The sequence below is a fragment of the Lepisosteus platostomus genome, chromosome 8 (assembly GCF_059453375.1).
Source record: "Lepisosteus platostomus isolate fLepPlt1 chromosome 8, fLepPlt1.hap1, whole genome shotgun sequence".
NCBI classification, from domain to species: Eukaryota; Metazoa; Chordata; class Actinopteri; order Semionotiformes; family Lepisosteidae; genus Lepisosteus; species Lepisosteus platostomus.
Genome location: NC_142618.1, coordinates 22796001 through 22808946, shown reverse-complemented (window position 1 = coordinate 22808946; position 12946 = coordinate 22796001). Strand labels below are relative to the sequence as shown.

The 12946-nt window shown below is 33.8% G+C and overlaps 1 long non-coding RNA gene across 1 annotated transcript; it reads left to right on the top strand.

Annotated features, from left to right (window-relative positions):
- The first annotated feature begins 4461 nt into the window (after nt 1-4461).
- Nucleotides 4462-12641, top strand: LOC148657090 (uncharacterized). Its single transcript, XR_015941090.1, has 3 exons — nt 4462-4523; nt 11077-11176; nt 11748-12641. It is a non-coding gene; the product is annotated as an uncharacterized LOC148657090 (long non-coding RNA).
- The last annotated feature ends 305 nt before the right edge of the window (nt 12642-12946 follow it).

Sequence of the window (12946 nt, the reverse complement as noted above, 5' to 3'; positions counted from 1 at the left end):
AAAGAAATGAGACAGAACACAACTACACACACACAGTATTTTGCTTTTCCTGTAGGTTTCAGATTTTTTACATGTACTGTAGTTGTAAGATAATTTGTTTGTATGTACTTTTCTCATGTTAAGAAACTCAAATTTTAAGTAAAGGAATCACAAGACAGCTTTCTAGATGGTTAATATCACTGGTTCTAGTGCTCAGCTGTCTGACTCCTACAGGTGAAGAAAGAAGGGGGGTTATTTCACAAAAAAAAAGAGAATTTCTTGTAGGAGTCAGCAGGCTATAATCAGCGATGCTTGTTAGTTTCAGCTGCAAGCCATTTTGCAATTGCTCCCACAGAGACATTTTCACACTTAATAAGCTAAATGCAATCATCAAACTATGAAAAGGGAATAAGGAAACTTGATATATCATGTATAGAGTTACATAAAATAAAGGCATTATTATTATTATTATTATTATTATTATTATTATTATTATTATTATTATTATTATTATTATTATTATTATTATTGCTGAGGTAGCTGACTGAAACACCAGTAAGGCAATTTAATTTTTCTCATGAATGTTACTGCAGCATTTTAAGAGTCACAGATCACAGTGTATGTGACTTATTTATCTCAAGGTTGAAATTTAATGGAAATCTAAATAGTTTTTCCTCTTTGGCTTCTGGTTACTAGCTGCCCAATGAGCAAGATAAGATGAAAGCTCCCTTCTTATTTATAAACTTTCTTTCAGTGAATTTAAACTAAAAATTCCCATCCTGAAGCAGGGATTGTATAGCTGTGGTAGGCAGAAATGAGACGGGTTACTTGACTGTGAGTACTCAAAAATAATTGTAAAAAAGTATTCTGTGCAGCATAATTAAACCATTGAGGTTATTTTTTTGAAAGACTATAAAGACTTTATAGGTAGATAAAGAGATCTTAAGATCAACCATTCTTTATACTGTATAGTAGATGGAATAAAAAGACTTGAACATAACTGTACAACTTTTTGACTGTAAGTTAAAAGTTGAATATCCTTTAGAGATTTAGAGCTGTTAAGCACATATTGACATGTATGATCCCATTCATTTGACATCTGACAACCTACTCTATTGCAACAGTCATATTGAGAAATGCTTGGAAATATCTGCAGTAAAAAAGAAAACATTCAACAATAACTGCATTATTTCTGTTTATGTGGATGTAATAGATCTGATATTCTGTTAATACGATATCATTAGGCAAGAGAGCATAATGCCCATATGCAGATTATGAACCTTTCCAGTTTAATAGGTAAAGTACTTTTAATATTTAATTGCACTGTAAATGTTTCTGTCAAATCCTACCAACAGAGATTAACTATGTAGAGCAATTACCTACATTGATGAAAAGAGCCTATGAAGTGGCTTACTTACTATGAGAATGCTTATTAATTTATAAATTCACAAAACCCTTTTGTCATAACGTTAAAATCAATGGCATGCTTTTTGTAAACCTTGTCTAGCATCTTCTCACTGAAATTGTGAACAATAATATGACTATACCAGTGAATTTTCTATTCATAATGGCTATTTGCAGCCATTATTTATTGGTATCTAGTATTACAGCAATAAATAAACAGGAGATAATTGTCTGCCACTTCTCCTGTCATCTGGTATTCACTAAAACCTTAATGTAAAGAAATTTGGGTCTATGATGAATAACACAAGCTCTTTAGCTAAATGTATGCAGCTCTACTGTGAGATTGTTTACAAAGTGCTTGCCAGGAGTGAGGCCCATTTTGGTGGCTGAACAAGCAATAAAAGTAAATGATCCATCAAAAATGTCACCATGATGGGTTTGCAATTCACTGACTGTATTCCAGGGAATAACATCTCCCACGTGTTTGAAGCCATTAATATAGGCTGATTCTTGCAATACAACACAAAAAACATACAAATTGTGAAAAACATGTTCCTGTCATGTAAATTTAAATAGCCTGCTACATTTAGTATTAATATTATTGTTACTCACTGAAAGTTTATAAATTTTGTTTGGAACATTTTATAAATAACTTTATGAATAAAGTATTGGAAACACTTTGTAAACAAATAAAAAAATATGTTTTAAACATATCAGATTAACTAAACCACAGCTCCTTTTCACTTTACATTTGTGAAACTGGATATCTGTTTTATATTTTTATTATTATTTGCCTTTTAATTAATTAATTTAATGTACAAAAGCATAATTAACTGATGTGAAAAATTGTTAACATATTGTAATTATCTCTATATAATCTAAAACAACTAGATGAGTTAAGGGTATTTCACACCCACAACAAAAAATGATGTCACCTTTAATAAAGTTGTAGAATTGTTCTACTCTTTTCACTCAATGTTTTCTGTACAGTATATATAAATAGAAGTGGTGACTTATCTACTGAACTTTAATCTATTTTGTTTTAAGCTTACAGTTCTATCAGATATATAGATTTACAGATTTATATTTCACACGGAAAAAGTGTAGCCTTTCTAACATTATGGATGTGTGGAGAAGAACACCTGTCAATGAGATCTGTATAATTGATTATATACTGTACTACAACCCTCCATTTTGTCTGCTTATATACAGTTTACATTGAGTTGATTTTTACTAGCTTACCTTGAGATAATGTTTTTGATGATTCCGATCAATGTGAACTGAAACTATTTGACAAGCTATCCATTTACATGTGTTTTACTGTTAACTTATATATATATATTGATGCCTATACTTTTTTGTAAATTTGGCACGTTTTCAAAAGATACATAAAATAATTAATTAACATTCTGTAATCATTAACATGTTTTAAAAAATAAATAATTAAATGTATTTTCCAATAAAATGAAATGTATGGTAGCTTCAGGGAACTTTTGCCTTACTATAGTGTAGTGTTTTTTCTCTGTATTATTATCTGTTTTCTATAATACTTAACATTAAAAGATACAAGTTCTAAAGTCAGAACACTGACTTCAAGGACTCTGGATGTCTGTTGAAATGTAATTTGCTGTGGTTTGATTTTACTCCAACATTAATTTTACCACTGACATTTGCTGGGATTTTCTATTCCGTATTTTCAACCACAGGATTATTTTCTTGCTTCATAATTTGAAAGTTAAGAAATTCAAATGTTAATGCAGTTATATCATCACGTTCATGACTGTCATATTTTCTAAAAGATTTTATTGTTGGATGGTTTTCATACAGTCATGAATGCTTTTTTTTTCTCTAACAAGACCAGAACTAGTACTTAATGCATGTACAGTATGTTGTTATTTTGGTGGATATAAATTTAGTAGAAGGCATTCATGTGAGATTGCAATTTATTAAAAGAAATGTTTTTCTTTATCCTTTGATCATCATCTTCTCCTTATGTGAAATCACTGAATGCAAGATAACTGGAGCTGCCCCTGGGTACTTTTGCACTCTGATGTTGTGTGTCTCATTAGCCAGCACTGAATTGCCTCAGGGTCCCTAGGAATTTTCTCCTGCTGTTACCAAAACCAACCACATTCCATTTCCCACATGATGTAGGTGCCTCCAGCTTCAGCCAAATCTGCCAGTTTATTTATTTAGTTGCTGAACAGCAGGACTGGGGGACTGCTTCTTTCTTTTTTTAAGTCAGGAAATGTTGACCTCACGAGTGAATAAACCATTTTAAGTAAAGTAAGGGAATTTTTTTCTATTGTTTTAACACTTCAGGAGAGGTTATGCAATTCTAAAAATCTTTCTGTATAGTCTCTGTGTATTTAAAATTAACTATTTTTTCTGAGAAAGGTTTTGTTCACATGTTTGTGATATTTTTGGTTAAAGTCTGTACATAAGATCTTTTTTAGTAATAATCAGACCATTCATTACTTTGTTTTTGTAAAACAATTTATACCAGGCACTGTACACACAAACAACACAATGTTGTATATATTTAACCTCTGTCAAAATAAATGTTTTTTTTTTATAAAGCAGCAAAAAAAAAAAACTTTGCCTTTTGGTTCACAGAGCAACACCTCACAATCTCAGCACATCCTGCTTCAACTTCAATATTTTCATCATCTCAAATAGCCATTATCAATTTAGATTAATAGACAGCTGTTGGTGCTGCACTAATCTCTCAATATTGCTTTTGATATTAATTCAGGGTATAATAATAAAAAAGCATTTAATTTCTTTAAGACTTTTCATCATTGTGACAAATACCAAAATGCATCTCAATAAAGGCTCTAGTAAACTGCAATAAAGCCTCCTCATACAGGAGGATTTACTGATTTCATACAAATCAGTAAAACAGCAGAATAAACTAAAATAATCAGCTAAAACTATTAATTACAGTCTGCTGGCTTGTTCCTCCTACTAATTCAGATCCCCCATATTTGCACTTTCTCTTTCCTTGCACACCCTGTATTGTATCCGATATCAACAAAATCAGAACTTGCTGCCAATCACTGTCCCTGTATACTGTAACTCACCTTTTCAGACTGCATTGGTACTGTAAGTGCTCAGCTTTACAAGAGCTCACTCACCAGGTACTGTTCTTTCTTTATCTTACTTTGCCACTACCTGTACAGAAACCAAATTTACTACAGGTTTCCATTTAATGTATTTTGAAAATTGCCTGCACTTCATTAAGTCATGTACTGTACTATATAAAATACTGCAATTTTTCTGCACAGTGTAACTTCTAATGCTTTTTTATTTATATTTTATTTCCTTGTCTCTTTTTACAGACAATGTTATGTTTGCTGTAACGTCTGTAAATTTCCTTGAATGAAAGTGTGCAGCACATTAATGATAAAGAACAAACTTCAAATACTTAGGCTTGGGGAACACATACTGTACCATTATGCATTGTATGGAAATAAAGTAATCATAATAAGCCCTAGCACTTTCCCAATGCAAGGAAGCTGCCACTCTCCTACTGATAACAACATCTTGCAAAACCAAAACGTGTGAGTGCAAAATCTAATGAATGTTATCCTTCACAATTTTAAACCATCACATCTTATAAAGCAGTGGTTCAGATGCTTTTATATGCAACAATGTAATTTTTAGAACACTTTGTTTGCTGTAGATTGTTAAATATATTAACTCTAAACTGGGTATGCTGTCCCTAACTGTTGTTTTTGGGGAAAAAAAAGGCATGTTTTCCACTTTAGGATGAAGTAAAATTAGAATACTTCAGCTTTCCACTCCAGATCTGTCACATGACTTCAATTTTCTCAATAGCACAGTGCACAGTCATGCTTCGACAGTGTCCCATCCACTATTCCTTATCACGACTTTTATTATTATTAATAAAACTGTATTGCATTTGAAAAACATACCCCCAAGTAAAAGACTTACACTTTTGAGTAGCTGGAGTTCTTTAAAGTCCTCAATAGACATTACTTGGCTAAAATGTTCTATCATGTAGGTTTAAGGCTTAACCTTACTTCAGGGCTTCTGGATAAAAGTACTGTCTATAGATGATATTTCTGAAATGCTAATATAACACTACAGTATGGGAATAAAATGTGAACCCTTTCTGAGAATAGAATATTTTTATTGTTGTAAATATGGAATGAAAGTTCAGGTCTACATTCTCTTGCATGAAGCAAACTGACTTACAATAAAGCTAAATACATCAAATATTTATTTGGTAAATTTTCAAAATACCAGGTGCAATTTCTCACTTAATTATGAACAAATAGCATCATATTAACTATATCAAATTAAATGAATTAATATCTTACCTTCAACCTTACTGCCCTATAGCCTGATTTTGTGAGATTTCAGAAGCTGAGCAAGGCTGGACTGAGTTAACACAACATGGCAGATCTTTCAGGAAAATAAGGGTTCTGCTGTAAGTGCAGTGTGTAGATCACTCTTTCATTTGGATTAGAATTTTGAAGCCAATGCCCTGGTATGTGGACACTGTGTGTAAGAATAAGCATCCTTTTGTGCTGGCAAATTTTCACTTTTGAGTTGCATGAGACTAATCTAAATTTGTTGTCCCTAAATACAAAATGAGAATCTTGCTTCCTTACCTGAAATGCTGTGTAGTGGGACTGCTATCACACAGATTGATATTGCATTATTGGTAAATGAGGTGGGTAATGAATATTATTATTACGTCATTGATTTCTGAAAACATTTTGCTACTTAATAATATTAACAAGTAATTACTATTAGATTATTTAATAGTTAGGCATAATAGGCAATAGTTACAAACCCAAATTCATAATGAATAAATTGACTGAAAAGTGCATTAGTACAATGTACTGTACTACTTTTTATAGGTTTGAATGGTTTTCTAAAGCATTTAAGTAGACAACACTTTTTGCGAGAAATTGCAATTCATTTGATTGATCATTCTAACTACATTTTCCAAAAGGGTAGATTTGAAAATAGTTCAATATTCAATACCTTTTTTCATTTTTTCAGAAGCATTTCTGGGTGTTTCATGTAATGTAAACCTGCAAAAATATGCCTACTGTTTGTTTGTTTTGCCCTTTTATTGACTTGTACAATGTCTTTGTTTCTTTTTATTAATAATTATATCAGTATACTGTCAGTAGTCTGTCTGCCATTGGGCCTATCCTGCATTGTCAATAATATATCATTGTTTGAATAGTCTACTAATGTGAAGTAATGATATTTGCTTTTGTTCAGCATTCAAGAATTTACCCCAGCCCGGCAGTGAGTCACATTATCTTATGACTGTCTAGGATGTTTTCCAGTGAAATAGACACATAATTGTACAGTAACAAATAAACCATAAAGTCTCAGAGGGTGATATTTTGTAGAATGTGCACTAAAAAAGAGAAATATTGCTAAATTAAGCAAGGAGATTCATATAACTTTAGACAGCAAGATTATAATGTTAACATTTTTAGATACATGATAATATGAGGAAATGAGGAGAACGCATTTCTAACTATACTTTGATGATGACATTCGTGATTAGCATCAGGATTTCAATATAAATGAGGAAAAAAAATACTTTGAAAAGATAAAAGGTGAGCTCTATAAGTGTGAAAATGTATTATAATAAATATCAAATGTCATATTGATCACTCAAGCTGCAAATTTCACTGTCTTTTTCTGTGATAAAAACAGTTTTTAGCACTAGCTCCAAATATTTTCCTTACTGAGTAGGGAGAGTTTAAAAATATATCATTATTTTTTGAGAGATGTTTTTCCAGTACAACCATTTCTGGCTGAGATGATTATATATGAACAGAACCAGAACTTGTTAGCGCATACAGTGCTTAATGCAGTATATGAAAAATCAATTCTGAATACAAGGTAAATTGAAATTTAGACAAACCTACTTTGTGTGTTATTTTTCCATCGCAACTAAGAAGTTCCGAAAACACACAGTATTATCTTACTTTAATGACATATTACTTTATTTAATTATACAAAAATATAAGCTGGCAGACTTTAAAGTTGTCTTATATTATGAATAAAATAGTATGGAGGCAGCAGTGAAGACAGAGAAAACATTACGAAGGGCTTCTTGAACATGAGAAACTTCTGAATTGAAGTCTGAATTGGGAATCCCAAGACAGCAGCAGTGTGGATTAGTGATGAGGACTCACACCTGAAAGGGCCCAAATCCTGACTAAGGAACTGCTCCTGCCTCCTCAAAACAAGAAGCTTTGCTCAGATTGGTGTATTACTTTGTCTAGCTGTATAAGTGGGTATGCATATAATTTGCTTTAAAGATGTCAGTCAAATTAATTATTCATTATTTAAAAGACCTTCTTATAATTTAGTGCTCCTCCTTTGCTAATTTCTTAGGGAAAGGGAATTTTGTGTAGGAAAAGAATGTATCCTGTGGCAAAATCATCTTGTTAAAATTACACATTACACAAATGAAAAATTATTGTTTAAAATATCTCAAATGAGGATCCAGCAGCTCTACACTGAAACTCAGTTCCTAAAATGTACAAAGAATGGTAAGAGTTAAAAGAAAAGTAACATATTAGTTTCTGGCTTCAAAGAAACATTTACATAGACAAAAGGAACTGAAAGTCTTTAGTCTTAAACAGAGCAGGCTGCAAAGGGCTTTGATTCAGATATAAAGAGAGGTATGGATGAAATCAATGAAAGGATTACTTGTTTTGTTGCTGAGTTTCAAGGACATGAAGTCACAAGGGGAATTTGAAAAGATTCACTAAGACGCAGCTGGATGGTATCTTCGGATTATTTTACGACAACCTCAATCAAATGATCAAGACGGGCCAAATGCCCTTTTTTTCAAACTGTTATGTTCTATTGCTCTAATGTATATTAACAAATTCATTTGATTCTTTATGCTATGATCTCAATATGATTTATCTGTATTATGATGAGGTTTAATAATTAACATGACATTTCAGATGGACTGATACTTACATGACATTACCAAGAAAACATGAAAACATTTTGAAGTGTCACTATTTATTCTCTAAAAACATTCAACAAAATTGATACAACAAAAAATTCTCTTAGAGGAAAAAAAATATATATCCACTTTCTTTTTGTAACATGTGACAACCACTGGCACACATATCCCCCTAATCTCAATACTACCATCATGTCACCTTTATCCAAAATCAACTGATTTATCTAATACAGTGTTGATGGAGAGCCAGAACCTTACCCATCATGCAATAGGCTCAAAGTAGGATACATCCTTGACAGGACACCAGACCATCACAGATGAACTACAGTATGTCTTTCAGTCAAATAGTGCTGGGAAGATGCACAATCCAACATTTTACATTAAAGTCTCTTTGAATTGTCCCCCATTACTAGTGAATCAGTATTCTCTCTCAAAATCAACGCATCTCTCAAAAGATATTATAGAAAGGTTTAAACATAGAGTAGATTTTCATATCTATTTTCACTTTTTGAAAATCATATCTTAGCAGCATTATATTGTATATTAGATCATAAAATGAAAAAAAAAAGCATTTTCTCAACACATTTCACGCTTCTCTCCCATCAAAGCTAGCATTTCAGATATTCTACTGTTGATAGTTGCCCATACAAAAAAAAAAGTGTAATTTTTAGTTGAGCAAGCTTTTATGAAATACAGTATTTACTGTATGGTACAGCTTTGTGCTGCAATGATATATAAATAATAAATTAATTATTTCATTGTGAAAGGGTTATACTTTAAATCAGATCAACTGATACATAAGTCAGTGAATCCCACAATTCCACTATACTATAGTTGTAGTACATAAAGGGACAATAATAGCATTGAAAATTATGAATGTAATAACAATTACAAGCAAAAGGAGACCATTTATCCTTTATAGCCTACTTGATAGCCAGTAGATAACTGATCCAAGAATCTCATCCAGCTATTTATTGTATGATATCAGCATACTGGCTTCAACAATATCAATTTTTACAAATTGAGTGCAGCCATTCAGATGTAGACCTTGATAAAAAGATAAGTTCTGAGTTTAAATTTGAAGAGAGTTAAATAATTTGTCTCTTGTAAAGTCTGAGGAAGGTCATTCCACAACACTGGAGCACCGACAAAGAAGGCACGGTCACCAAAAGTCCATGATTTAGTCCTGGGAAAAGTGAGTAGAGGACCGGCCTCAACTAAACAGAGGGGAAACATGGAGGAGTTCAGAGATGTATAATTAATAATAATTTCTTATACTTATATAGCACTTTTCTGGACACTCCACTCAAAATGCTTTACAGGTAATGGTGACTCCCCTCCACCACCACCAATGTGCAGAATACACCTGGATGACGCGACAGCAACCATAGTGTGCCAGAACACTCACCACACACCAGGTATTAGTGGGGAGGAGAATAAATGAGTAATTAAGCCAATTCATATATTATTAGGATTATTAGGAGGCCATGATTGGTACAGTACGTGCCAATGGGAATTTTGGCCAGATCACCAGGGTTACACCCCTACTCTTTTCGAGAAATGTCCTGGGATTTTTAATGACCAAAGAGACCACAGAGAGTCAAGAACTCGGTTTTACGTCTCATCCAAAGGACAGCACCTTTTTACAATATAATGTAAGATATAGACCATAGGGTGAGCGCCCTGTGCTGTCCCCACTAACGCCTTTTCCAGCAGTAACCTTAGTTTTTCCCAGGAGGTCTCTTGTCCAGGTACTGATCAGGCTCACACCTGCTTAGCTTTAGTGGGTTTCCAGTTGTGAGTTGCAGGGTGATAGGATGATGGATGTATGATGGAGCAAGATTGTTTAGAGCCTTGACAATCAGTAACAAGATCTTGTATTTAATATGTTACTTTATAGGCATCTAATGTAGAGACATATATGTACAGTAGGAGTGATATGCTGCCAGGGTCCGGTGTGAGTAAGTAGTCTAGATACAGAGTTTTGAACATGTTGCAACTTGTTGAGAAGAGAGTCAGGGAGCCCATAGAGTAAAGAGTTGGATAAATCAAAGCACTCAGCATTGGAGATTGGGATCTGATGGTGGGATCTAAAGTACAAAATGATTCTGACATGTCCATGAGTTTTGAGCTGTTTTTCACCTAACAGCAAGCAAGTAGGATTGCTACAGTATGCTTGACATGTAAACAAAAGAGCATGGAAACCTCATGAATGCCTAGCTTCTCGACTGTTTATAAGATCTATCCATTAGGTGTATTAGTATTTTTGCATATACATTTTGCCCTGATCAAGAGAAGGATTGCTTTTATTATGGGGTTATTGTACAGGGTTGGTCAGGACCCCCCGTATTGGAGCTGCTTGTCATACTAGCTGTAGCACAGAGCAGCAGCATTCCTGGGGAATATTTGCAATTAGGACATAGAAAGGTAATTCCATAGGGTCCTCCAGCAGGAATTGTGGCTCCTGTTTATACAGATGAGTGTACAAGCAATTGGGGTAAAGTACTGTAGCTCACTGAATGTCTGTACCAGGAACTAGAACCCACAATTCACCAGTAATGAGTACAGATACTTACGCACTGTGCTATGCGACCTCCTAGGACAGAGGTACACTTTACAATGTACAGTATGTCATAGGAATAAAAGGAGCTTAATAGAATTTGTATATTGTATCATGATTTTATGAAGGATTTCCTTGACACATGTAGGCAAAAACAGATGGGTTCCGATCTCTCTGTAACTCCTGCATGGCAGGAACATTATTAGGCACCACAGGAGAAGAGAGCAAGAGATCTACATACCATCCTGGTGAGTAAAGTCAAAGGTGTGACACAAGTGCCACACAAAAACAAAAATAAAATGGTATTTGTGATGCCACATGGGGCGGTCCACAATAGGAGTAGAGATTCTAGTCACGCCCTAAGCAAAGACACACCCCAAACACAAGATTTAAAGGGAAAAAATTAAGGTTTTATTGAAAAATATGCTTGGTCCTGTGGCAAGCAAGAGAAAATAATATTCCAATCCAGGAAAAAGTCACAACCCACATACAAGTGGGAAATATAACAATCCATAAAAAAGAATAATATAAAACATCCAGCCAGTGTGCCACTCTTCTTATCAGGACTGGAAAAATATCACAGCAGCAATGTTATGAGCACTGGGGAAAATAATACTCTGTAGCAATGTGTCTATACTCGTCAGCTATTGTGAAATAACACAGTAACAGTGTTGCTCCTTTATCAATGCTATGGACAGTAATACTCAGTAGCAGGGTGGGTCTTCTCTTCAGAGTTTGAGAACTAATGAAGCAGTCATGCTGCTCCTTTTGCAGAGCTGGGGTAAATAACCTTCACTAACATTGCGGTTCTTTTTTCAGTTTTAAGGATACAACTCCCAGTTACCATGAGGCTCTTCTCAACAATGTCTGACCTGAACAGCGTTCCATTTGGGTGTCAGCTTGTTGTCAACAACATCTTCACAGTTGTGTTTATTCTGTTTATTCTGTCCACAGCAGAATGTGCAACTGATTCTGCACTAGTGGTAGTTGGGCCTGGATACTCACTGTGATCAGCATGCTGCCATCATGGGAAAGCGGAAGCTTGAAAAAAAACCAATCATAAACCAAAGGGTTAAGCCACACTTCACGAGGGACATCCCTATGCATTATCACATAAGTAATAAAATAAGTAATGTGACTTTTTTACTGACTTAGAAATCAAAAACACATCTTTTATTATTGTAACTGCAGTCCTGTTCGAATCAATTTAGTTTTGAAGTGAATTTTGAGTTGAAGTCTGACACAATTCATGAATTAGTATGTTTGTTTGCATCCCTATACTGTATAGACGCTTACTGTAAAGTTCAGAAAAAAACATTTTTTTTGTCTGATAGCATTTATACTTTCAGCTGGAAATCCTAAACCCTATTTTTCTGTTATAAAACCATCACTTTAAGCCTCAGCACTCAGAAATGGGTAATTTTAGTGCAGGTTAGGTCACAGTTTTTATGACTCAACTCATTAAGCGAGTGCTTTTGAAAGAGCTACACAGTTAACTGACAAGTGGTCCAAATTATGTGCATCTTTTAAAAAGTGGTTCAAGAATGAGCAAGAGCCACTTAGTCTCATTATGCTGTGGCACTCAGCACTACAATTAGGCACATCCATGTCTGACCAAAAGCATCAGTGCTGACTTAACCAAAATCTCTCAATGGAGCACAATTTTATTTTATTTTTTTAATACTTTGGATAAAACAGCATACCATAAATACATACTGTTTTTTATATTTATTTGTGAGTTCCAGTGCTATAAAAACTAACCTGGCCACAATTCACAGAGTGACTGTTCTCAAGGAAAATATGAGAAACCAAAACTGTGTGTCATTTTCCAAATCCACAATAAACCAGTAGAGTGAAGAATACCACTCATTTTTCATAGGTTATACACAATAGCTTATCATTACATCAATAGCATACAACCATTTACACAACTGGCAAATCATTTTCTAAAAAGACAATTCAATTTCAATTGATTTTTCCAATATACTGTATTAACAGGCAGCATACAATTTGAAAGG